Raw genomic sequence first — 26508 nt, forward strand, 5'->3', positions numbered from 1 at the left:
CAGGCAAAATACCTTTCACCCAGATTTTCATAGGTAGCTGTTTCCAGAGGGAGTTCTACAGAGTTTGCCAAATAGTAAAAAAGGGAGAGAGAAAGGGAGAGAGAAAGGAAAGAAGAGAAGGAAGGAGAGAGGGAGAGTAAAGGAGGCAGGGGGAGAGAGAGAGAGAGAGCTTCTTTATAACAAATGTCTGACTAACCAAAAACTATAAAGACAGAATGGCAGTTTTACAAATGATGACTCTTCAGTGTTTATGACGTGTGTTACTCTACCTTAAGGGCAGTATTTGATAGAGGGCATGAACTCTGTATCAGTTAACACAGTAGGAATAATAAAGTATGGGGGAAGTGTGAGGGAAGACCTCAAACATAATGTTGTAGAGTTGAACCTATAATGAAGCTTTAGAAATGCAAAATGACAACAGCAAATCTATAGGGAGGAAATAGGTTGTATTGTTTCATTCTGAATTACCCAGAAGAGAGAAGGGAGGAGCTGGAAGCTGTCACGCAAGGACATATGTATGGTGACACTTGTGGCTGTTAACAGCAACATTTGAGGACTTCAGCATTTCTTCGAAAGGCACCAGGAAAGTCAAAAGATTGAATACTGAGTGCAAAATATCAACTTATTGGAAAAGCAGATGAAGAATATTGATTGCATTCATTCTTCAACCAACAGATATTTATGTGAGCTAGGTTCAATGTTTTGGGAAGAAGATCCAAAGATAAAGATTTCACCATTCATTGTAAACGTGAGCAGATACGCTCTCCCTAGTGACTTTCATGCCCATCGAACTGAGCGCAAATTCCTTAGTGAAAAAATCCTTTCTGCCTTAGCCTACCAATCTCTAAAGTGGGTTTCGTGAAATACTAGTTCTGCCTTTTTAAAAAAGTGTTCCTTGGTAAAACATATGTAGGAAACATATTTATTAACATATACCATACAAATTATATTCTCCTCTTAGAGAATAGTGACTCACATTAGTTTATTAAAGGCTCTGAAAATTCCTGCAAAAATCTTTTTAAATTTGACTAATTTGGGGCCAGCCCCGTGGCCAAGTGGTTAAGTTCGAGCACTCTGATTCAGCGGCCCAGGGTTTCACTGGTTTGAATGCTGGGCGCGGACATGGCACGACTCGTCAAACCACGCTGAGGCGGCATCCCACATGCCACAATTGGAAGGGCCCACAACTAAAAATACACAACTATGTACCGGGGGGCTTTGGGGAGAAAAAGGAAAAATAAAATCTTTAAATTGGATTAATTTGTTCAGTTGTTAAATTTCTGAACTTATTTGCATCCAGAGCACTCTCTAGTGTTACCCACTACTATCCAAAGAAACTAATATTACAGTTTAGGAAATTTTAGTCTTGCCTCAGGACGTTTCTAGCATTCTCTTTTATAGCATCTTTCCATATACACTATCTGTTAGTCAAAGTGGAGAACTAGATAGTCATCATAAATATCTTAGAATTCTTACCTCTGTTGCTATTTTAATTTTATGCTTTTCTCTCTTTTTTGTATTTCTCTGCCCCGACCCTTACCTTCTCTCCCCAATCTGCCTGCGTATCACTAGCATTAAAACTTTTCACGAACTTTATCTAGTAACCTCTCCCCTAGAAATCCATCTTATAAAAATCTGAAATGTAGGGGCCAGCCCCATGGCGCAGCGGTTAAGTTCGCACGTTCCACTTCGGCGGCCCGGGTTTTGCCGGTTCAGATCCTGGGCACGGACACGGCACTGCTTGGCAAGTCATGCTGTGGCGGGCGTCCCACATGTAAAAGAGTGGAGGAAGATGGGCATGGATGTTGGCTCAGGGCCGGTCTTCCTCAGCAGAAAGAGGAGGATTGGCAGCAGATGTTAGCTCAGGGCTAATCTTCCTCAAAAAAAAAAAAAATCTAAAATGTAGAAAATAGCTTTACATGAAACAATGTTCAATACGTAACTTACATTAGCAAAACCTAGGATATTACCTAAATGTCTTACAGAAGGAGGCTGGCTCAGTATTTAGAACATTTACACTGGTGGAATAAACAACCATTAACAATATAATAACTAGAAAGAAGTTTTAAAATATGGTGCAACTCTAAATTATTTAAGTTAACATAATATTAATTTTAAAAAGCAGCATATAAATACACTTACTATGTTCTCAAATATAGGAGGTAAAAGAAAGGTTAAAGTGAAATATACTCAAGTGTTAATTACGGTTTTATTTGAGTGGTGAAATCAGAGATGTAATTCTTTCCCTAAGCATCTGGATTTTCAATACTGTCTACAATAACCTTACTTTTATAACTAAAAATCAAAACAAAATGAACAAACAGAAAAACACTTATGCATTCTTCAGGGCCAAATTGATTTTCTTTGTTGTCAAGAAAACTTCCCTAATTCCCCCTAACAGATGTCATTGCTTCTGCCTCCCAACTCCAGGGTTCTGTGGCGTATGTCTCCCATGGTACATTTCACAATCTACTTTGAACCAGAGATAACTGTATAACTGTCTTACCCCGCCTGTACCAAATGACATCCCATTTTGTGTCTGCTGCAACACTTAACAGAATGTCTTTTATAAAGTAGATATTTAAGAAGCATTTGTTCAATGCATAGATTATTTTCTGTCTCAAGTTTATTTTCCTTTGTCAATATGTTTTTAAAGGAAATTTTATAAAATCAAGTGGCATATAATTACAGGCATTGCAGAAACTTCGTCACTGCCTATTATTCTGGGCCTATGATATCCAAATTACCTGACACCCAGTGACAAGACCGCTATTTTCTGAAGGAGTTTTTGTGATCACTGAAACTGAAGGTTGTAAGCACAGGAAAAAAACACGTGAAACTTCACTGTGACTAATAAGCATATCAATTGTAATTATATATTCTCTTCATATTCCTTAGTTATTTGGCTGGTCTCTGATTTCATTATTCCTTCTAGGTCATCCTACTGTCAATTAAAGATCAAATGAAAGGTGTGCCTTTTCTGATTAGGAAGAAGTGTTACTCAAGCCTCCTGTGAGTTATTCATATTCTTATATTTTCTACAACATAAATATTAGAATTTAAGAAGTTTTTTTTTTTTTTTTATTGAGGAAGATTAGCCCGGAGCTACCATCTGCTGCCAATCCTCTTCTTTTTGGTGAGGAAGATAGGCCCTGAGCTAAGATCCATGCCCATCTTCCTCTATTTTATATGTGAGATGCCTGCCATGGTATGGCTCGATAAGCAGTGCATAGGTCCACACCCAGAATCTGAACCGACGAACCCCCGGCTGCCGAAATGGAACGTGCGAACTTAACCGCTGGGCCACCAGGCCAGCCCCTTACAAAATTTTTTTAATTTAAATTAAAGAAAGCATATTTTTTTAAACTGATAAAACCAAGTGCTGGTGATAACATGAAGGAACTGAAACTCTCAGATATTACTAGTGGAAACACAAAATAATACAGCCACATGGAAAAACAGTCTGGCAGTTTCCTACAAATGAAACATACTTCTAATTCTTCGCCAAGTTAGTTGGGCTTAAGTGCTCATTTGAAACATTTCCCACTGGTTTTAATGCATGCCATAAACTTAACCATAGCTATTATTTTCTTCTTTCAATCTTTCTTTATCCTGAATAAATTTCAAAGTCATTCCACCTTGCAGGGAGGTTACTGATGGCAACACTGTTAGGAAATCAAGAAATCGTAGGGGCAGGAGGAGTTTTACACCATCAACTGTTATATAATGCGTTTTACACAACCAATTCAGCCTCATCATTTCTTTCTTTCTTTCTTTCTTTTTTTGTGAGGAAGATTGGCCCTGAACTAACATCTGTTGCCAATCTTCCTCTTTTCGCTTGAGGAAGATTATCGCTGAGCTAACATCTGTGCCAATCTTCCTCTATTTTATGTGGGATGCTGCCACAGGGTGGCCTGATGAGCAGTGCTAGGTCCACGCCTGGGATCCCAACCTGCAACCCGCAGGCCCACTGAAGTGAAGCATGTAAACTCGACCACTATGCCACAGGACTGGCCCCCTCACCATTTCTCATGTTCATTTTTTTGTCTTATTTCTTCTCTTATAATCTCTTTATTTTCTCTCCCTTTTGTCTTTCTCTTCTGCTTAGGCCAGTGATTCTCAATTCAAATCCATCAGAATCACATGTAAACATTTCTGAAAAGAAAGGCTCCACTGAGAGTCTTCTGAACCAGAAATTATAATGTGTGGACCTTGCACCTCTAAGTTTTAGAAACTCCACATATGGTGGAGTGATGCACACCAGTCCTTGGGGATACTGACTTAGAGTTTGCATAGGGAAGCAAAGTTTAACCACTGGTACTTCATGCTGTAGATGTCGACATTTCTATGCAGGAACTACAAATCTGCTATAAGCATAACACTATACGCTTTACGATTCCTTTCAGTAAACACCAGCTCAGCTTGGGAAAGTGAAAATACTGCCAGAGTACACGAAAACTGAGATAACGGTATGATGCTCTTCCATTTACTACAATTTACCAGCCTCCTCACCCACATACTCGTCTGCTCCCTAGCATCAATTCCTGTTTTCCCTTTTAATCAGTTTTTTTATCTTTGCTTGGGATATTATCTGGAACACAGCAGGCGCTCAACAATTCTTTTGTTTGTGTGTATTGACTCATTTACACTTATTTTACACTTATTTTGTATAGTTTTAACTATTTGGATATAGTCCTATATAATTCTTTTTAAGCCTCCCCCAAACCATGTGTGTACAGCTGAAGCTGCAAGTGTAATTCTGAGTTGGGCACCCTAAACTGGGTCCTGGAAGAGAACAGTACTCTTAGCTAACTAGAGGTCAAGGGGCCCAGCACTCAGAAAACATGCCACCTGTCTATTCTGCTACCACAGTACCTCCTACCCCTCCAACCAATGAGCAACACACTGAGTTTCTATAATCTACATTTAGACTTTAAAAATGCACTCCAGCTGTCAATACTATTTAATCTAAATTTTTAACCACAAATATGAATAGATATCCTCAAATCACCAAAAAGTTGAAGAAAATTAACATTAAGAATAAGAGAAGTCTGACCAAGCTATTTACGAATTTCACAGAGAGCGTAACTCCTGAAAATCATAATTAATAAAGGAACAGAAAAAATAAGTAGTGTATTTAATACCCTCAGATATTCAAAAGGCTATCACCTCCATAAATCAACAAGAAAGATAGTTGGGGGGGGACTGTTTGCTAAAATAAAAATAAGAGGAAAACAAGTAAAGGAATCAACAAATAGATTGAGGAGTAGACTAAACCAACAGAAAATCACATTACTTAAATAAAAGTTTAACCCAAAAGATTCTCCCAAAATTCAGTGCAAAAATACAAACAAATAAAAAGTGAGATAAAATAGAGAAGTACAAAGAGGATAGGACATAGTAAAATATGTCTAATAAGACATATATGTGCATTAGATATACATATATACGTGTATATGTGTATATATGTAATTACTGCCTTCATCCCCATCCGTATATTATATATGTGCATATATATGTGTGTGTATAAATGGATACATGCATCTACACAGACATACATATATCTATGTAGTGCACATATATGTCTTACTAGACATATTTTGCAATACGTATAATAGAACCTTGTATAATAGAACATAATATATAGAACTTTGTACTTAGTGGATAGAGAATACAAACAAATACATTTCCAACAGCCATGGACCATATCAAATGACTAAGCATTACATGTCCTTCTCCTTTCCAGCCCTCATTCTCATCTCTCTGACATTTGTTTGCTTTCTGGTGAAAGGCTTGATCCATAAAAGCTGACAGAAAGTGTAGCTAAAAAGCCAAGGAGGTCTATTAATGAAAATATTAAAATGCAGGTTTTATTACAATACGATTTTCCCCAAAGAATTAGTGGAGTAACTGAAAGTAACACTCAGTAAATAGAGATTGGGAGAAATCCCTCCATTCCATTTTTGTAGGCATCTTAAATATCATAAAAAACAAGGAGCACTGAATAACAAATTTGTTAACAGGGCTCCAAAAACCATGGTCAAGGATATCATAAGGTTTTGAAGAGAACGGCACTTGCTGATATTGGATGATAAGAATACTTCTTCATACAGATTATGCTGGGGGTCAGGGTGTAGATGAAGGCAGGCAGTGTTGACGAATGTGCTAAAACTAGCCAAAGCCACTATATTACCTCAGTGTTAATTTACTAAAACTGAAAAAACACCCAGTGTGGAAGAGAAGGACAAGATGAGTGCTCTTGTAGTCTTGGATATTTCCCACCATATCCTGCTGTGCCTATCCAAGGTTGCTAATAAAAAATCATCTATATCTTTACACTCAGCCAATTACAAGACTCCTTTGCCAAGGGTTTGAGAAGAAAATAAATACCTTCTTAGGTTGTGATGGAAGGTAGAGGCAGTATTGCTGGTGAAGGCTGTGTCATACATGGTGGAGGCACTATAAGATAGTCAAAGGATGACGCAGCAAGAAGAGGAATCCTGGATTTGAGTCCCCCTTTACTGTTTCCTAGAAATGTAACCCTGGACAAGTCACTTAATCTCTCCATGCCTCATGTGTCCTCAGAGACACATGAGTGTCCCCATCTACAAAATGGATATAGTAAGAGGACTTATTTATAGACTTGTTTTTATAGTTAAATTACAGAATGTTTGCAAAATATGCTCACATTTTAAGACCTCAATAAAAGTTAACTGATGATGATGATGGTCAAGTACAATAGAGGAAGCAGCCCACTCAGTTTTCCAAACCACACAGTCCAGATAATACAGTGAATCCGGCTGAGTTTAGAGGCACAGACTCCCCTCTTAACGACAGAGGGTTGAATTTTTCTTGTTATCACTATATTTTATTTATTTGGTCCAAAAAGCTTAAAAATCCCTAAATCTATTAGGGGATAACTATATAATGAATTAAACACAAGAGTTTCCCTAATTGGGTTAAATGGAATGTTATAATAAGTAGCTTTATTCTTGGCTAATTATATTGTTAACAGTCTTTGTTTGAAAAGTTCTCTTTACCAGTTAATCTGCACTTGGAACTATTTGGTTTATTGTGGAGATTACACCAAAAAAATCACTAGATTGAATGATGGTCAAATCTATAAATTTCAGGAAAAAAATGTTTCCCTTAATTCTAATGCATACACCAGGAATGAAGTCAGAATGTATACCTAATTTTTTCTTATTTTTTAAATTATTAAAACAAGAATATCTGAGGAAATTCATGGCCCTCCACAATTCCTTTGTCTTCAGATATTAAATAGGAGAGGATCCAGTTTTATTCTTTAGTCCCTTTGCTAAGGATTTCTTGAGAAATTTCAGTTCATGTGAACAAACGGATGTAAATCGATTGGCCTTCTTGATCAGGGAAAACAAATAGATGTTTCTGAGGTTAGTAGACCAAATTCCAGTCTTTATAGACGGAGGAGAGGACAGAGTAACACATGAAAGAAGGCCCTAGTGAAATTAATAGATAAAGAAAAGTCGGTAAGTAAGAGGAAGAAAAGGAAAAGGATGCCACAGCTTTGTGAGCATATGCAAAGGCAAGGGCATCTGTGTGCATCAGACACATCTGAGGTAGAAAGGGAGGTTACAGAGAAGCAGCTTTGTGCTTATAGAGAGCAGTGTCTAATAAATAATAAGCTCTCATTAAATGGTAGCTACTGTCAATAGTAGTGCTATGTAGTAGCTTTTAAATGTCCACAAATTCTTTGACATTTCTCCCTTCAAAATGTAGAGCCTGCCTACCCTCCCCTTGAGCGTGAGCTAGACTTAGTGCATGGCTTCTGATGATGTATAGGATATGGTGGATGTGCTTGTGTGCAATTTCAGAGACTAGGTAATGAAAGGCATCTCTGTGGCTCTGTGGCTTCCATGGTTCTCTCTCTCTCTCTCTCTTTGGATCACTCAGTCTAGGGAACGTTAACTGCCATGTCGTGAGTAGCACTATGGAATGGCCACATGACAAGAAACTAAAGCCGGCTGCCAATAGCCAATGAGGAATTGAGCCTTTGGTCAACAGTCATGTAAGTGGTCCTTGAAAGTGAAACCTCCAGCTCCAGTTCAGTCTCCAAATGGTTGTAGCCCAGACTGACATCTTGACTACAACTGCATGAAGGACTCTTAGCCAGAATCCACCCAGTTATGCCACTTGTAAATTGTATTTGGGAGTAACTTCTTATGCAGAAATGAATAACTAATATACGCTACTATTATTATTACTTTTGGTAAAGAGTTTAAATGGGCATTTTCTTTTATTGCTCAGCGACTTGTGAGACAATAATAGAAGTATCCATTCAAACAAGCATAGTACTGAAATGTTAGAATCCCTGGAATATCAGAATAATCCAATCCTTGAAAAGCATTGCTGCCTAGAAATCTGGGAACAATACTTATAGAAAAAGAGACCACAAATGCTTAAGGAATCCTACTTTCTCCTTACAACTAGGAGAATTCTCGCTTAGTGAACAACATGTGCATGGATAGAAAAGTCTGGAGTGAAAGTGAAGAGCAAAAAAAAAATGGTGTATTTTCTTCAGCTTGTCAAATTCTATCTTCACCACTAAGTCTACGTTGCTTTCATGGAGAAAGACAAGGCATAACAGAGATTTTATAAAGAAAAAGAAAATAATAATAAAATGTTTTGGGGTGGAGCAAAAGTACAGGTTACCCAATTCAACCTCCACAAAAATTTCTTCCACAGCATTCCTGACATATCATAATATGGCTTCTTCTTTCATAATTCCATTTATGGAGAACTGGTCAATTTTTTGAAGCATGCTAAAATTTAGACACTCCAGTTGTTAGGTTCTTGGTAGGTTAGAATCTCCCTTTCCTCTTGCACGTACTTTGGCAATCTGGTTCAAAATAGAACACATCTAGCATGTAAATCCTTCAAATTTTGTAACAGTTAACATGTCGTTTTTTAAGCCTAGCAGAGAAGTATGAAAAGGACACTCTGAAGTGCTTGGCACACACATTCCTAAGTGGGAGAACAGAATTAAAGTGTTATTAAATGTGTGTAGTCGTTTTGATGTGCAGTGGGGGGCTAAGAGCTGACAATCAAAATGCACAGCTTTAGACTGAATATCCTGTCCTTTGCTCCCAGCTCTCAGCCCAAATTACACATAAATACCCAATGTTAAACTATTGAAAGAATGTGTTCTCTTCTTCTATACTCTTTATTCTGAATTTAATATTATAGATCAGACTCATAAAGGTAAAAGTAATACATTTTAACAGGAGTGTAATGAAGTTCCTAAATCTATAACCCAGTCTATTCAGGCCCTTATGACTGGTTATCGACAACTTAAATGCTTTGATACTACAATTGCGACAAAAATGATTGAATGACCCTTAGTCATATCATCAATAACTGTCAAGTTAATTTATATAATGATATCATAAAATGTATAATAGAATGACTGACCAGCGAGAAATTGTGAAATTAAATCATTAGGTTATTGCATTTACATAGAATCCATTCTAAAGCAAAGAAGGCAACCACTTACGTGACAAGCTTGATTAGTTCACAAAGAACAAAGTCAGTACTAATTTTAGTAAAACCTAATTTTAATCAAGCAACATCATTTTCATTCATCATCTTTTGACGGTAATCACTGTCTTCACTTGAACGCTGAGCAAAAATGATTGCTAATTTTTGAAGGTTAATAAAGAGAGTTATCATACTACATTTATGTCCATTGCTATAAAACACCACAAATTCCTCACAGTGCTTAGTGTTATTCCTGGGACTACAGTTGAATCTACTTCAGTGTCTTTGGGTTTATGAAGTCTTATCATACACACACATACGTAGACACGCACAATGCACACATACACCACGACAGGGGCATACATCATGTCAGAGGAGGATACGATGCCTCATGATGACCAGAGATATATAATAACAAAGAAATGCATCTGACAGGGATCAGGTACACTAATGTTTATATCAGCGAATGATAACCAATAATCAAAAAATACAAATTCTTATCTCTTATATCCTGAAGGTTAGAAATATTCAACCTTTGCCTATATGCAGCCATCAATTGATTATAAATCAGATTCTTTGATAATAATGTACATAGTATGTGGTTATTCCTCTGACTCATGAATAATATGCTTAATATATTGAATAAAAAGTCCGGGCCTTGAATGGTATCATATCGAACACGTTTTCTCATGTGTTACATTGGACTGTTAGTTAATTAATTTACCCTTTGCTTAGCTGATTGAAGAGTACTTAAGTGTGAGAAAACCTTATACACATACAAGTCTAGCTGTACCTTCAATTTCAGTGCAAGATGCAATAGTAGTTACACAACCACACATTCACATACACAGAAACACACATAGACTTGTGCTATATTATTCTATAAAACTTCTTACATGTTTAACATGAGATTCATTCACCACTGTGAGTAACTAGCTTTGTCAGGCCCTTCTCATCCCCTGCCTCGACAAAATTTCTCCCTGAATCCCATTTACAGGCTCAGCTCTGTTTTAAAAGTAATCCTGGTATTATACAGGAGGTTTTTTTAAGCACCTAAAAAGTAGTATTCTTGGACTCAGAATCATAACACATTATTTGGTACTTAACAGTATCCCAGTGAGTGTATGCTAAATACACCAATAAAGGAAATCAGCAGGTCTACTCTTTAACTCTTAGCTTGGAGAACAACTAGATTTCCGCTTATTTCTAAAATGTTATTCCTACTGTTCAGTGGGTACTGATAACCAGATCCCAGTTTTGCTCACCATTCTAGAGTTGCTATCTTATTAACCTGCCCAATGACATAATCTGTCTGGGCATAAGGTCCTGACATTTTCCTCAGTACCGTACATCCCTAGAGCTTCCCCCTAGTTACAACTTAGCATCTAGGGTCTTGCTCCAGACTAGAATCCGTGTGCGTGGCTGCCTGCCTGACTCTTCTATTCACCTCCCTTCTTACATCCATCAGGACCTAGCTCTGTTTACCTCTCATGACACACCATTATCCTGGACTAAATTACTCAGGACCAACAATGAATAGGACAGGTGCCTACAGATGATGTCTGTGCCTTTAAAAACCATGCCTTCAGAAGGTTGCCTCCACACTGGGCTTCAAACTGTGGGTCCTATCCCTCCCAGCTGGCCCTTTTTCTCTGCAACAGGCCCAGCCAAGAAGAGCAGATCCTGAGATAATACTTTCCTGGTCAGTTCAATCCGTAGAAAAATAAAGGTCTCCATTTTATATATTTGTAAATTGAATCATGTAAATAATTTGGTGAAATTTAAGGAAAGATATAGCAATACCATATCACCACCAAAAAAGAAAATGGAAACATGAAATCCAAACGTTACCTCTATAAAGTCATTTTATGTCTTAATTTATAAGAAAGTCAAGTTTTTCTTGTAATTTGATGCCACATAAATATTATAAATTGAAATTCAAATCAAATGGCAAATTATTTCTGAATTTTTTTTCAGTGAGAATTGATTCTTACCCACCTTAAATGTCTATTTCTGGAATGTCTCTATCAATTGAGCTCTATTAGTCACATTCCAAATTAAGATGAAGTAAAGAGCCTGTGAGAAACTCACGGTGGAGTTGTCTGCTTTCTAAAATTACTATGAAGGACAAAAATTACCCTCTGGATACTACAGAATGGTTTAACAAGCTAGAGTTATTAATGTCTAGATAAACAATAGAAAAAACTTTTAATTTGACAGCCTTCTAATACCCCTTTCTAGTCTTATAATGTATGCCATGCTGAATAAACTATACAAGAATCATTTACTGTACATGCCTACAAAGATATCATACAATGCATATGTAACTTTTCTAGGATTTATTTTGCCAGAAACTTCAAATAAAATGAACAAGAGACACCCATAAAAACAACAATACAACAATAAAACCACTAATCTATTACTTTGTTTTAGCCAGTGAACTTATTTTATTGACAGGTCTGTGAAAGTCATAATAAATGACCAATACATGGTTTCAGCCTACTATCCTTTCTTCCTTGACAAATGCGTTACTGTGCACTTCTAAGGGGAACAGTCAAAGATAAAAGATGAAATTTTATAATGGATTTACTTGGAATAAGCTTTTTCAAGATATGCCCTGGTATTAGAACTAATTCTCTTTAATCTCTTAAATCCAAAGAAATATACAATGAAAATGATGCGATTTTGAGGCACCATAAGATCTTAAATCAAAGACAGACACAGAATTTTTAAAAAGATTTTTAGCATCAGATAAAATGGGAAAGGTTTCCACTTAAACTATCCTTATCAGAATCCTTATTTACCTCAGCAACTGAATTTCTACTCAGCGGTGTTACTGGTTTAACAGATTCTGATAGTCTTTGCTGGGGCCTTATGAAGAGAAAAAACTGAGAGTTCATACTCAAATTAGTTTTATTACCACTTAAATCAAGTTGGGGTATCCACACTTTTGAAATATTCTATCCTCTGTTTTTCCTGCTACAATTAGTTCTAATTTCCCTTCCTTCACATCTTTTTCTTCTCCTATGTCCTAAATAAGGACATTCCCTAAAACTTTTCCCCTAGGCTTCTCCTTTCTCTCTCCCAAGTCACTCTCTCCTCATGTGTACATTAAACATTATATCCAGCTTGGTTTCTGCTTTCTCCACACACAAGGACAGTGGGAATAGTCCCTATTTCTCTGTCTCTCAAATTCCAAATCTTAGATATTTCTCTAGAATAAAAACATACAAAAGCATCAATTGACTCTTTAGAATATTGCATTTTGCTTCATGTTAGTTCTAATGTATTAGATCCATTACAAGAGCACAATATACTTCAGGAAAACTCTTGAACCTAACCTAAAATTTAGTCCGAGTGTTTTTCCCTTTCTACTGTAAGTGCTGACATCTGGAACCTCTCCAGAGAAAGTCTAAGTCATAGTTTACTTTCTGAGTTCTAGTTTAACTTCTTTGCTGCTCTTCTTTCTCCAGCAAAGGTACAAGAAATCATTAGTAAAGAAACCCACTTACATTCAGATTTTGGTATAAAGAAAACACATTCATTCTTTTTGCCTTCTTCTTCCACTTCATGTACTGGCCTTTTACATAAGGGGAAGCAGCATTGCTTACGTGTCTGTTCTACTTTTGGCCAGTAATTGTCCCCTGATATCTAGACAACAAAGCACTCAGGACTAAGATTTTCCTGATGTTCTGAGAATTCTGGAATTTCAGTACTAAACTTGTTTCAATTACTCCTTCCCACAAATAGCATTGAGCAATACAAGCAAAGATACATTTAAATTCTTGATTCAAAGTAAAATAATACTAACGTGTATTAGTTACTTATCATTGCATAACAAATTGCTCCCAATTTTAGTGGCTTAAAACAACATGCGTTTATTATCTCACACACTTTCTGGGCATCAGGAACTTGGAAGTGGTTTGACTGAGTGGTTCTGGCTCAGAGGCTCTAATGAGGGTGAAGTCTTCATCTAACTTCTCCTCTCTTCAATCATTTCTACCTTCTTATCACAGAAATATTCCATTTCACCTTATCTGGTTTGTTAAATGCCTGTTAAAGTGATGAACCATCTGTGCCTTCCTGTTAAATACTCAGAAGGACCTATATTAAATATTCAGAATGCTGGCATGTGTTGAGTCCTATGACTCAAACAGGGGTAACTGCCACTAACTAATTATGTGATCTCTCTTTGGAGGGCAGCAAAGGCATAGATGCAAGAAGGTTGTTCTCAAGAATTTTTATTCCATAGTTCCTACAAAAACTGCTTTATAGCAGACTGCCTCAAAGTATTTTCCCTTCTCTACCAGGTTTCCTAGCTGATGATACAAACAGTAAGATTATCTCAGAAATGCGTACAGGAAAAATAGACAGTTGAACCAACAAAACAGAGGGTTTAGGAAACATTAACAAACTGTTTACAATATTGATCAAAGTTTAGAAATGAATTTGTACTAAAGACACAAACTCAGATGGAAAACACACATATCAATATTCTATTATCTATGGTATATAAGATGATAAAAACACGTAAAATACTTTTAAAAATATTATTTAAAAAATCACTTAACACACAAGCCACTTTCAATGGCTCCTTATCTGAAAAATCCATAACAATTGAATATATTGTTATAAAATTTCTCTCAATCAGCTTGGGTTTTTGTGGAAAGATAATAAAATACACTTTCTTTGCTTCAATATACAAACTTACGAAAAACGTTTTATCAATTACCATGCCCCCTGGTGAAAAAAATATATTATGGTAGAATGAAATACAGAACTGAGAAATATTTTAAAAGGATTATCAGTATTCCATTTGAATAATCCATTTAAATATGAGCTATTTAGAAGTATAGTCAGTTCTTGTCATTCCCAGTAGTTAGGTTTTAAACTGTCACTGTGAAAGTTGAATTAGCAAATACTGAACCATTGTTCCAGGGGAAATACTGGATTAGGTCCCGGGGAATATGTGTTCACATTTCCATCAACTGATCAATAAATAACATTGTTTCATGTCTGCTTCTATTGAAAGACACCTTATTTAACATATATTGTTGCCTTATTAATGTTGAATTCACAGTCAACAGCACTATAATTCATGTCTGAAAGACGCTTATCTAATGCACGTATTTTCTCCATAGAGCACATCACAGTCTTCCCGCATTTAGGAATGCTGGACAACACTTCAACACTATGCTTGGGGACATTTTAAACAGTGAAATCACCAACAAAATACAAAAAAAAGGGGAAAACATGGCACTAAATAGAGTGCAAAAACCAGACTTGTTCACAGCATGAGACTGAAACAAGACTGCAAAATGTTCCTTTGCTTGATCTCAACTCTGAACACGTGCATCAGGCAACTCAAATTTTTTGCTCCTCTGAGTGTGTAGGCAACAGTGAAAGCGCCGAGAGCACTGCTCTTGAGGTTGCAAATAGATTTTAGTGAGTAGGTGAATTCAGGAATACAGCATCTGTGAATAATGAGAACTGAACTAGAACACATTCTGACTCCCGCAAACTGTGTTAATTTGATATACTCCTGACAATGCTTCCTCCTGTTTGAGCCTTCCTCCACTTCGCTGGTGGTCGGTCGCTGTCTCTCTCTGTTAACCGCATGCCAGTGAATCCTCCTGGCTTTCAGCATTACATAACTGCTCCACTTTCATATCTCTCATTTGCTTCTTCACATTTCCAAATCCAGGCACCTCTTTCCAATAGACTCAACTTTCTAACATCTTGAACAACTTTTTCCCAGTTGGTGCCATGCTCTTTAATTATTGTTTATTTTCTTTCCATTTTATTTTCAAATCTGTGAATAAATCACTTACATCTGATGACATGACTTCATCTCCCTGTTAGCCCTTAATTCTTTAAAAATCCGGCCATTGCATCCAACACCCAATTAAAATTACACTCTTCACTGACACCAAAAACCTCTTTCCTGCCAAGTTTGATGGCTCCGACTTACATCTCACTTAAACAGGAAGCACTTACTGCCACTCTGATACTTTTGAGCACTCCATGCCTCATGCCTCTCTTGCTTGTCTGACATTACTCTGTGTTGTCGCTGCTTCTCTCTTTGTAACCATCTCCTCTTTTTCTTCTTTCCCATGATCTGTAGGCGTTTCTAAGACCAACGACATCTGAACAGTTTGACTACTTTGAAAGAAATTTCTGAGCCCAAAATGGAGCTGATCCTGCCCAGTGGGCTACATCAGCAAACTGAACTTCTGTGTTCCTGTAAATCTCCACTTGACCAGAAATGCAGTACGCACATCCAGGCAGCCAATCCCCAGATGCCAAGCCAACTCTGGGTATACTTACTTCTTTGTTCCTTGATTTTTCTAAATAAATTGAGACGTGCACTCCTGGCCAATCACACCCTGTTTGCGCGTTGCCACTTCTAAGGCCTGTAAAACCAGTTGTTGTTCAAAATCCCTTGAGAAGAGTGCTCCACTGTTTGTGAGGCACTGGACTCCCCCAATCCACGGATAGTTTTCCCTTCCATAAAGAACATCAAACTCATTACTAAATTGTTTTAGTTTTGTCATTTGACTACAACCCACAGCATGAAATATATTTTATATGATGACTTAGTACGAAGACACATGATACCGAACCTCTTAATCTCAAGTTCATGTGCCAGGTGCACAGCAAGCCAAACACTGAGACATCCGTGCTTGGAGATGGAGAAAGATTTATTCGAATGGGCCAAAATGAGTAAGGAAGCCTGGGTTCACTCAAATCTGCCTCCCCAAGGACAGAAGGTTTTATGGAGCTAAGGGGCTTCACAAGAGGAGCTTTGGGAAACAAAGGGGTCACTCCCGAGAAGCCCCTGGGCAATCTGACTTCTGGGCTTCAAGTGCTGCTGAGGACCAGCCATCCAGTGATGGGGACCTCCCTGGAGGCATTCTCTTTCTTCTGCAAAACAAGCTCAGAAATCCTCTAGACCCCTGAGTCACCTCTCAAGTTAAACAGGAAAACAGCAAATTGGCTTAACATCCACAGTACCCCTCGGGTACATGGCTTCACACACATACACACACACACACACACAGAAACAAGAAAATTACCTGAAATAAAAGTTTACAAAATAATTCTTCCCTCATTAATTGCAAAGCACTCTGATATTTCTTTTCTATTCTATTATGTTCTTCTTCTCTTTTTTAAAATAATGCTGCTCAAAAAGTGCTGCTTTCTGCCCTTGAACCATCCCTCCAAAATGCAGCTCAGCGCTTTGTGCTTGACTTAGAGTTAAGCCTAACAGTCACCAAACCACAGCAGCAAAAAAATTATAATGAATTTCAGGCATGGAATTCTTACTAACAATGAAAAGGAATTAATGTAAGAATACATATCCTCAAAAAGACTAAAACGCAAACCTATCATTTCTTTTAACAAAATGCTAAAAACTACTTTAGAAAAAAATCAATGAGTAATTGATGCATGCGACATATTTTAAGGGATATTCAAGAAATTTTTTTGTCATTGAGGAAGATTAGCCCTGAGCTAACATCTGCTGCCAATCCTCCTCTTTTTGCTGAGGAAGACTGGCCCCCAGCTAACATCCATGCCCGTCTTCCTCTACTTTATATGTGGGACACCTACCACAGCATGGCTTGCCAAGTAGTGCCATGTCTGCACCTGGGATCCGAACCAGAGAACCCCGGGCTGCCAAAGTAGAACGTGTTGTGGGGACCTGAAATTGGCCACCCCAAGATATGTCTCTTTGGCATCAGGATTATTTGAGGCTGATTGCTTTTGATAAACTGGGACAGGGAAGGAGGATCTGAGGAATGGAACTTGCCCTTTGTTAGCACACATTTACATTTGGAGGGTAAATCTCTGTCTGTAAAAGGTGCCTCCCTCTCTGTACCAGGAAGAAGAAGGGAGATGACCTTCTCTCTAGAAACTCTTAATCAATATCAAAGTCAAGGACTTAAATCTGCATTTTATTGTGCTTCTCTGGTAACCTCTGTAACTGACTTCCCTCCCCTTCCCAACTTTGGCATTTCTTAAGGATTAAGCATCTTTCCTTAGGCTAGGAACTGATTGCTGTGCTCACATGTGACTGCCCAGCTCCAATCGACTTGCCTGCTGCTATGCCCTCTGAGACAGCAGACCACTACCTGCTGTGTCCATCAAGCGCTGTGCTGACGGGGCAATCTTGTGACTATTGTGGGAGGGACATTTCAATCACATGTGAAACACCCTGTTTGGGGGTATAGAACCACTATGTGCACCCCACTTCTTCGGTGCCCTTTCTTCCTTCGAGAAGAAAGGCCCCGGGCCATGGTTCCTCATAAAGCTTTGTTTAATTTTCTCTTGCTATTCTGTCTCATGTGAATTTAATTCGTTCTCCGGCCAGACGAACCGACATTTGGGAAGAGGAAATGTCTTCCTCCACTACAGTGTGCACTTGACCGCTGAGCCACCAGGCCGGCCTCGATATTCAAGAAATTTTAAAATTATTTATCTATACATATGAAGCCATCACTTCTGCTTTAAAATCAAAAACAGTTGAACAAAAATAGTTCAATGATTCTAGAATACTATTACAAATTCCCTTCATAAGTTCTAAGTAGAAATTCATAGGGAATCAATTTATCCAAACCATGTAAGCATTGGTAATTTGCCAATTTTTAGACTAGCGATTCCATAGTCTTTTCTTGAAAGTTATTTCCACCCAGTGAATAAGTCTGAGTTTAATTCAAAAGCAGATTCAAAAAACTCAGGCACGTGAGAACCCCTTCTTCTGTGCTTCAGTGGAGACTAAATATTGGAATAGAAAAAGAGAGCCAACAGAGAAAAACCACAGTAAATCCAATGGAAAGATGAATCAACAACTGGTTAGCGTTATTCATACTGACATTTTATAGATTTTGTATACAAAAAGGTTTAAGTTTCCAAATGAGAAACTCACTGTAACTCTACCACTTAAGCACAATCTGCATTACTTTACAAGGTAAGAACTGAGTCCTCCATAAGACATCCCTTGATGACATTACATTTTGATCACTAATGTAGTAAATTTATATTTATTTATACTTTTAATTCTTCCTCAGAAGGTAGTTATGAAATTAAATATCATCTTAAAAAAAGGTTAAAAAAGTTCCATTCATCACATTTTGTGATTTTGACAAAATATGATTAAGAAAGGTATTTTTAAAGTAGCAATATTACAATTGAAACTAGAAAACAGAATTACTAAATGAGTTTCTATGAAAAGAAACCATGTCTTTAATGAAATAATGTTGTTACTGGCACATTGGGTTCTTATTGTCTCCCAGGATGGAAATCAAGAGACACAACAAACTGGAGTAGAAAAGTAAAGGTTTATTAGCTTGCGCACAGGAGAGGCACAAGGGAGCCCACGTGGAAAGGAAAGCTGCAGGTGACCAGCTCCTTAAGGAACAGGGTTTTGGGGCTTTTATCAGGCAAAGGCTGGGGAGGAGCGCCTTGTCATGGCATGTAGAGGTGGGGCTGTGCTTGCACCTGCGCCGTCACGTAGGATGCTACTACATGCGACGCATGTATGACTAGCATGCTAGATCTCCACTCCTGCGCATGATTTTTACTATGCTACTGGGGCTAGGGTCACCTTCAGTGGACTCTTGAGTGCTAGGGGCCATGCGTAAATCCTGGAAAGTCCAGAGGCTGCAAAATGTGGATCTTGGTAGCCTCTATCTGATTATCCCAGCTTGTCGATTGGTTAGGAGCCCTATCTTGTTGGGCCAGGGGTCTTGCAGATGGCCCTGTCTCCTTTGGCTGGTTCCTGTCTCAATGTGTATTTGTAAACATATAAAATAAAACCTTAATTAACCAAATTCTGGTCAAATTTGCAACTTATTTTTCCAGTTAAATGAGGGATTTTTTTATTAGTATCAAAACTTTCATCTTTTAAAACTTTCCTCTCATCTTTCTTAATTTGCTACCTGAGATTCTATTTAAATTGTGTATCAATAAAAGCGAATAGGCTCTGAGTGAGGGGGAAGTGGCTGTGTCATGATCTAAGTACATTATCTTTACAGCAAGAACTTTGGAACATCTGTTTTGTTTGGATAAAGGCATAATTTTACTTAGTTACTAATTCCTGCCTATAAGCAGATTCTTAGGCTTTAATGTATTTTTAAAAAACATTATTTTAAAATTTACCAATAGCTCAATTTTTTATTAGAAGACTTGTGGTATTTGAGAACATTTTTTAAACTTCAGTAGTACGTTGAAAAAGACACATCCCTAGAGATCTTCCTAATCATGTGGTTTGACGTGACTACAGTTAGGCAGTCCTTGACATCTCCGATATTCCTTCTGGATTACACAGTGTTCAGACTGCTTTGTCAGGGAGAAGAACATTACCGGTAATTCAAACACACGTTGAGTACAAGAAACTGTTTTGACAAAATTTGAAAATGCCTTGTACTTAGAGACTTTGGTAATCCACCTAAACCATGAGCCTGTCAACATTTCCAGTAATAAACCTATGACATCTGCACTCATGTTAAAATAGACTCTCTCTTGAAAACTTGAAATCTCACAGAATTTTTTTTAAAAAAAGGTGTGTGTGTGTATGTCATGTCCTTTCTTCCGTTACTTTGACCTCCTCAGCAATTTCACAGAACTTAGTTTTGACTTCACATTGATGAAAAGCTTTCTGACAGCAAGAAAGCATTCTTAATTGAATACTATTGTTATGTTATCTTAAAGAAAGCATTTCTTTCCTCTATATCTTGCATTGATAAGTCCATGTTTAAATATAGCAAGAGAGCATCTTCGCTTTAAACAAGTACTGTGTGGCCACAGCTATTCATTAATTCAATAAATGCTCATTTAGCACTTTCTAGGTGCTCAGTATTGAGACAGACACTGGGCTTATATGACAAGTAGGACAGACTTGGTCATTTCAAGGACCGTATGACCTAAAGGGACATACAGAATAAGAACCAGGAGACTTGGATTCCCGCCTCAGCTCTGCCACCAATCAGCCATGTTGCTTTATCCCAATTCCTTCAATGAGGTTCTCCAAGCTCATTTTTAGCTCACAGATTCCAGAATTTTTCTTTTGTAATACAAGTAGCAAACATTCCATTAGAAGTGACCACTAATACCAGCACGTGAGGTAGCCTGAATATGTTTTATCTGGTTTTACTTTGAAAGAAGTTGAGCCATCTTTTAGAAATAGCTTTCCACAATATATATTAGTATTTGAACAAGTTTCCAAGCCCAGTTCCAATGGAGACTTCATTCTTCATCTCGCTTTACATGTCTGCATCATTTGAACTCGGCTTCCAGATCATCACTCCCTCCTGGCTTTCTCCCATCACTCCCACTGCTGATGTTTAATAAGAACTATCTCTTGTTCCTCTGCCTGTCCCTTAATTTTCTAGGAAATAAGTGGCCTTTAGCCGTTCTTATCTTAGGTCCCATCAATCACTCTACCAAGAAATGGCTTAAATAATATAAATTTAAGTTTTACTTTTTGCATTTTTATGTGTGTCAAAATTGACTATAGTGGACCCATTTTAAAATAGACTCAGAGCAGCCTTTCCAGAGAAATTGCTTTGCTGTCTTGAACCTTGAACTGGACCAAACCATTGCAGGGGATCAAAATGGCCATTGGTTTAATAAGCAATTGTTTGAGAATTCAGCAGGAGAATGAACATCCTGATCAGAAAGACTGAGCACTGTGGACTTTCTGAAGATAGAATCAATAGTCAATCAATGTTGAACCAAGACTAGCTCTCACTGCCTCCCACTCCAATTAAAATTCTTTGTAACACAACCTCTCTTTTTTGCCTTTAAAAGCCCCTGACTTTTGCTCCCTGGTAGGACATTATTTGGTTTCTACCTGAACCTGTGCTCCTCGAATTGCAATTCTTTGGTCAGAAATAAGTGCTTTGCCTCTTAAACTGGTTTCTGTTTTTGCAGGTTGGCATGTATTTGTATGAAAGTTTTCATTTGATGTTTTGGCCCAGTGGTCACTCATCACACATTGATGCCCTGAGTTCAAAACTTTAGACGGATTAATGATGCAGGGTCGGTGAGCTGAGGAGTCGAAAGAAAGATTTCTTGGACTCTCAAGATCTGGCAGTAGTGCTCTTTTATTTAGAGAATAGTGTGGAATAGCATCGGGACAGGACTCATGGGCAGGCAGAGCTAGTGTTGGCATGCTGCTGCTGCCATGGGGACAGGACCCATGGGCAGTCAGAGCTGCTGCTGGCATGGGGAGCTGCTGCTGCCGCTGGCATGGGGACAGGACCCATGGGCAGACAGAGCTGGTGCCGGCATGTTGCTGCTGTGTGGGGACAGGGCCCAAGGGCAGGAGGAGCCACTGCTGCAGCCCCCACTACTGCTGCAAACATAGGTGGAGAGTAAGGCTAAATTCAAGGCATAAGTATGTGAGCCATCTCTTTACAAGACAAAGGAAAGAACATGTAAAAAAGTTAAAATGGTATCAGTGCAGGTGAGGTCTGGCCATTGGGTGGTCCCACAACTTTTAGATAAGAATCAAATCGGATTAAGTAAAGCCAGAAGCCACCACCCTAAATCAGTTACATGAGGTTGACAGACAGTAACCAACTTATGCCCTTGCCATCCCCATTAAGAGTTTCTAGAGATAAAGCCTGGCACAGAGAGGGAGGCATCTTTACAGATGGAGGTTTCCCTTACAAATGTAAATGTCTCCCAACAAAGGGCAAGCAAACTCTGCTCCTCAGAGCCTGCTTCTCATCTGCAGTTTTAAAAGTAACCAGCCTAAAACTCCTCATCAATTAATATTTGGCCACAATCTTAATTTTTCTTGACAATAGTCTGTCAAGATGATAGGTGTTCAGGGTTTGATCAAGAGGCTTAAAATTGAGAAATTCTTCCTTTCTACATTTCTTATACTGGGTTTAGCAGGAAGCAGAGCCTGAAGCATACACTCGTATCCTACTACTTTAAGAAGAAATGCAAAATATCAAACGAAAACTTTTGTACAAACATATGTCAACCTGCAAAAACAGAAACTTCACATCAAGACATTCTACCTGGGGGAAAAAGAGGAAATTTTTATCTACTGTCTCCCTTTTCCACTGGTCAAAAGTTTCTGTGATAAACTCTTAAATCCCTCACACTTTTGAGTTTACAAGTGCATGAGTGCTAAGCATCCCACCCTTTGGAATCAACAAAGAAGCCCTTTGGCAGGGAAAAAGAATTATATAGCGGGGAATAAGGTGAGGGGTTGCCAGGTTGTACCTGAGTGAAGTCTACTGGAGCCTATGCAGAGCTGGTTGACTCAGTAATGGTTGAAACAAAAAAGACTGAGAGCATCTGAGATGATATGTAAGGGGTGTCTGATCAAATGTGGAACATACATGTCTTTTAGGAGACCAAGTTTTTAACAAGACAGATCTATGAGATCTATGTTGTAATGGTTTGGTTCTGCTATATTCAGAACAAGAGGGAGAATGGAGGGAAGGTGAAAGAGAGGAGAGACTGAGAAAAAGAGGCAGAGAGAGAAAGAGACAGAGAATGAGACAGAGAGACAGAGATTTAATTCTCATTTCCTAACCTGCCCTCTCAGCTCTTCTAACTCTATCCATAGCGGTTACTACCCACTCTCAGCAATGTGGTGTATTCCCTTAAACACTGGTTTTTACTCTTCCACTGACAGCTTTCATGCATACATGTATGCACAAATATTTTTTAAAAAAATGGAATTATGGTATATGTAGCAATCAGTATCTTGCTGTTTTCTCTTCAGAGGTTTAGTTTCACCCTTTTACTATTATTTGAATTAACCCTAGGAGGAGAGGTGGTGAAAGAAACTAGATATAGACAGCTTCCTGAGGGATGCTCTAGGTAAGGGTCAGGGACTTCCCCTCCCTCACCCAGGTCACTGTTTACCAAGAGGCTTTGCCTCTGCATCACAATGAACTCCACTCTCTGAAGTTTCTACAAGGATCTTTAATCCCTGTGAGCACGTCCCACACTCAAAGATCACCGCCCATCCACTGCTGTGGGCACTTTACAGATCAGTGCTTACAGTCTCAGTCTTGTTGATTAAAGCAGGCAGAATTTGTAGGGGAAACAAGCAATTTCACTGGGAAGGATGTGTGACTGGTCAGGCTGCTGACAACCTGGGATAGGAGGCCCTGTGCATGAGAATCTCTACGCACTTGACGGCAGTGATGCAGTTACTCATCCATACACTTGTACAATCAAAGTTCTGCTCCAGCAGAGATGTTAAAAGATAGATATTATAACAATTTTTATTTTGTCCAAAGAGTTTATTTTCACCCTCTGTTCAAACTATCTATCACTGTATAGCTAATTCCCAAAATTTAGAAGAAAAAACAAGAAACATTTTATTTTGCTTATGTATTTTGTAGGTCAGAAATTTGGACAGTGTGCAACGTGATGGCTTGCATCTAGTTCAAGAGCCTCAGTTGCTAAAATTTGAAGAAATGAAGGCAACTCAAAGAACTGAGGTCTAGAATCATCGAAGGCTCTTCTCTCACAAAGTCTAGCATTAGAACTGGAATGACTTAAAGGCTGAGCTCACTAGGGTTGTCAGTGCTACATGTGGCCTCTGAGGGTGACTTGGGAATCTCAGAATGAGTCGGGTGTCCCAGAGAGAGAATCTGAGAGGAAGAAGAGTGAGTGCTCCAAGAGACCAAAGCAGAAGCTTCAGGGCTTCTTCTGATCAAGCCTGAGAATTCATGCAGCATCACCTTTGGTTACAAGTGAGTCACTAAGATCCCAGATTTCAGGGGAGCAGAATTAGACTCCTACCATTAATACGGAGCACATGCAATGTGAGATGTTCTTGAGCCCATATTGGAAAATACAATCTACCCACATCATCCCATAAAATTCCACACTTACTAAATACATGTAGTCATTAGTAAATAATATCATGCTCTTAAAGATCAAGAAATTAAAGTGATCTGCTCACAAAGGTCAGGGCCTAGAGAAAATCAACAATTGACCTATACTATGCCTGCAATACTATCCCATACATCAAATTGTGGCATACAATTTTTTCATTAAACACTGGTGGAGGAGTAAGATCATTTAGTGACCAATATACTGGACCTAGTAATGTAATTTCAAGAGTTCTTTCTCTAACTCTGTTATTAATTTTTTGTGACTTTGAGCCAGTCTCGTACCATCTTGGAGCTTCACAAACTGCATTTAATAAAAGAAGCAAAATATATGCACCAATCCCAAGGTGCATTGCGAGAATAAATGTTCCATTTTTAAAGCTTTTTAAATGTCTGCCTGGTAATGGCTGCACGATGATTGCAATGGTGATGGCAACAGTGATTCTCGGTATAAAAATGATTATAATGCTTCTCTTGGAATTTGATTTTTGTGTCTCTCACAGTTTTCCCTCCATGTTATCAAAGATTTTAACAAACTCTCAAGCTGCTTTTGAAACTCAACCTAGATTTCCATATGCAAAACAATTATTTTACGTCAAGAGGAAACAAACAGAACAAGAATAAATGAATAATGATTTTTAAGACAGTCAGTAATATATTCTGCATTGTTTCCTTAGATGATGAAGAGTCCAATGTTTACCACTGGCCATGAAAGTTTAGAAAAGCATATGTCAAAAAAGTAAAAAATATTAGTGGGGACGTCTCATTTTTAAGGCAATTGTTACTTCTTCCTTTATATTTATTTCTTCCTGCAATCAGGAGGATTAAAAACAGTAAAGGTCACAATATACTATACTATTTTATATATAAGGACTAGGAAATTGTCAATTTCATAATAAATCCACTGGAATATGTAAATAAGCCAACTCTGATTCCCTGAAAAGATGCTTCTTATTTTTGAAAGGCAAAACTATTTACCAAGTGTTGCTGGTATTTTGTTCAGAAATTACCTTATGAGATTAGTGAAAGAACAAATGGCCCCTACCTTAACAGTTCCAAACATAGGATTTATCCTCTCAATTGAAGTTAAACACATTCTCCCCCCATGGTTATTCCCAATTTGCTAACAACAATATTAATAACAGAAAAGCCAAAACCCATAAATTTAATCACAAAGCTTTTTTGTTGGTTTTAAGTACATGTGTGTTACATATCAGTAATCATCATCTGTATTCCATGACTTCCATGTTATTCTCTCATATTTTATATAAGACTCCGGAACAATTTATAAGATAAGAGTTGCTGGAGCACAAGCTACTACCATCAGAATTTTAAGTGTCTTACTTAGAAAGATCATGATTCATAAATTTTGCCACTATTACATGATGGTACCTTAGAATTTTATGGCATTATTCTGAATTCACAGAAGCTCAAAAAGAATTCAATTACACGATCTTATTTTACCCTAGCCCATTCCTTGGGTTGGGAAGATGCAGAATAGCTTCTTCATTTAACATAAGAGAGGTGCAAGGCACAGAGAGAATTCATGATCTCATGGCCATGGGTTATGGCATAAACGGAAAGGCTAGACCTGGGTTTCAGTGTGGATCCCACTGCTTTCTGTTTGGACAACTAATCTAAGTTCTGGAAGCCTTCAGTCCTTCTTCCTCTTGATTTTAACTTGAGGGTGGGGTTTAGCTCCAGTATTCAAAGTATCTCTGTAGCTCCACACCCTTCTTAGAGCCCAAAATGGCACCCAATGAATACTTGTTGAATATACGACTGTGTGAATTAATAAATGAAACAGTACATAAAACACTGAGACTAAAATTCAACACGACTAGCTTTCAGGCCTTCCCTCTGTCCTTAGCCTTTATAAATATAAAAAGCTTACTAGGTAATCTTTCCTCATGATAGAAAAAGCTACACTATTATTAATAATATACTAAAACCAAGTAGTAATTATAATTAAGATGTTCAATAATTACTTCAAACTAAATTGAAGAGAAACTACCAATTACTTTTAAGAATTCCACACACACACAAAAAAAATGGCTAACTGCATGTCTTGGGAACTGAAAAACCAAGAATGTGCAATATTTATGTTATGCCAAAATCTTAA

At 37.9% G+C, this 26508-nt stretch overlaps 1 protein-coding gene across 9 annotated transcripts in view; it reads right to left on the reverse strand.

Annotated features, from left to right (window-relative positions):
• Positions 1 to 26508, reverse strand: part of MARCHF1 (membrane associated ring-CH-type finger 1) — a 768319-nt gene that overhangs the window by 625921 nt on the left and 115890 nt on the right. The window lies entirely within an intron of this gene.

The sequence above is a fragment of the Equus asinus genome, chromosome 3 (assembly GCF_041296235.1).
Source record: "Equus asinus isolate D_3611 breed Donkey chromosome 3, EquAss-T2T_v2, whole genome shotgun sequence".
Taxonomy (NCBI): domain Eukaryota; kingdom Metazoa; phylum Chordata; class Mammalia; order Perissodactyla; family Equidae; genus Equus; species Equus asinus.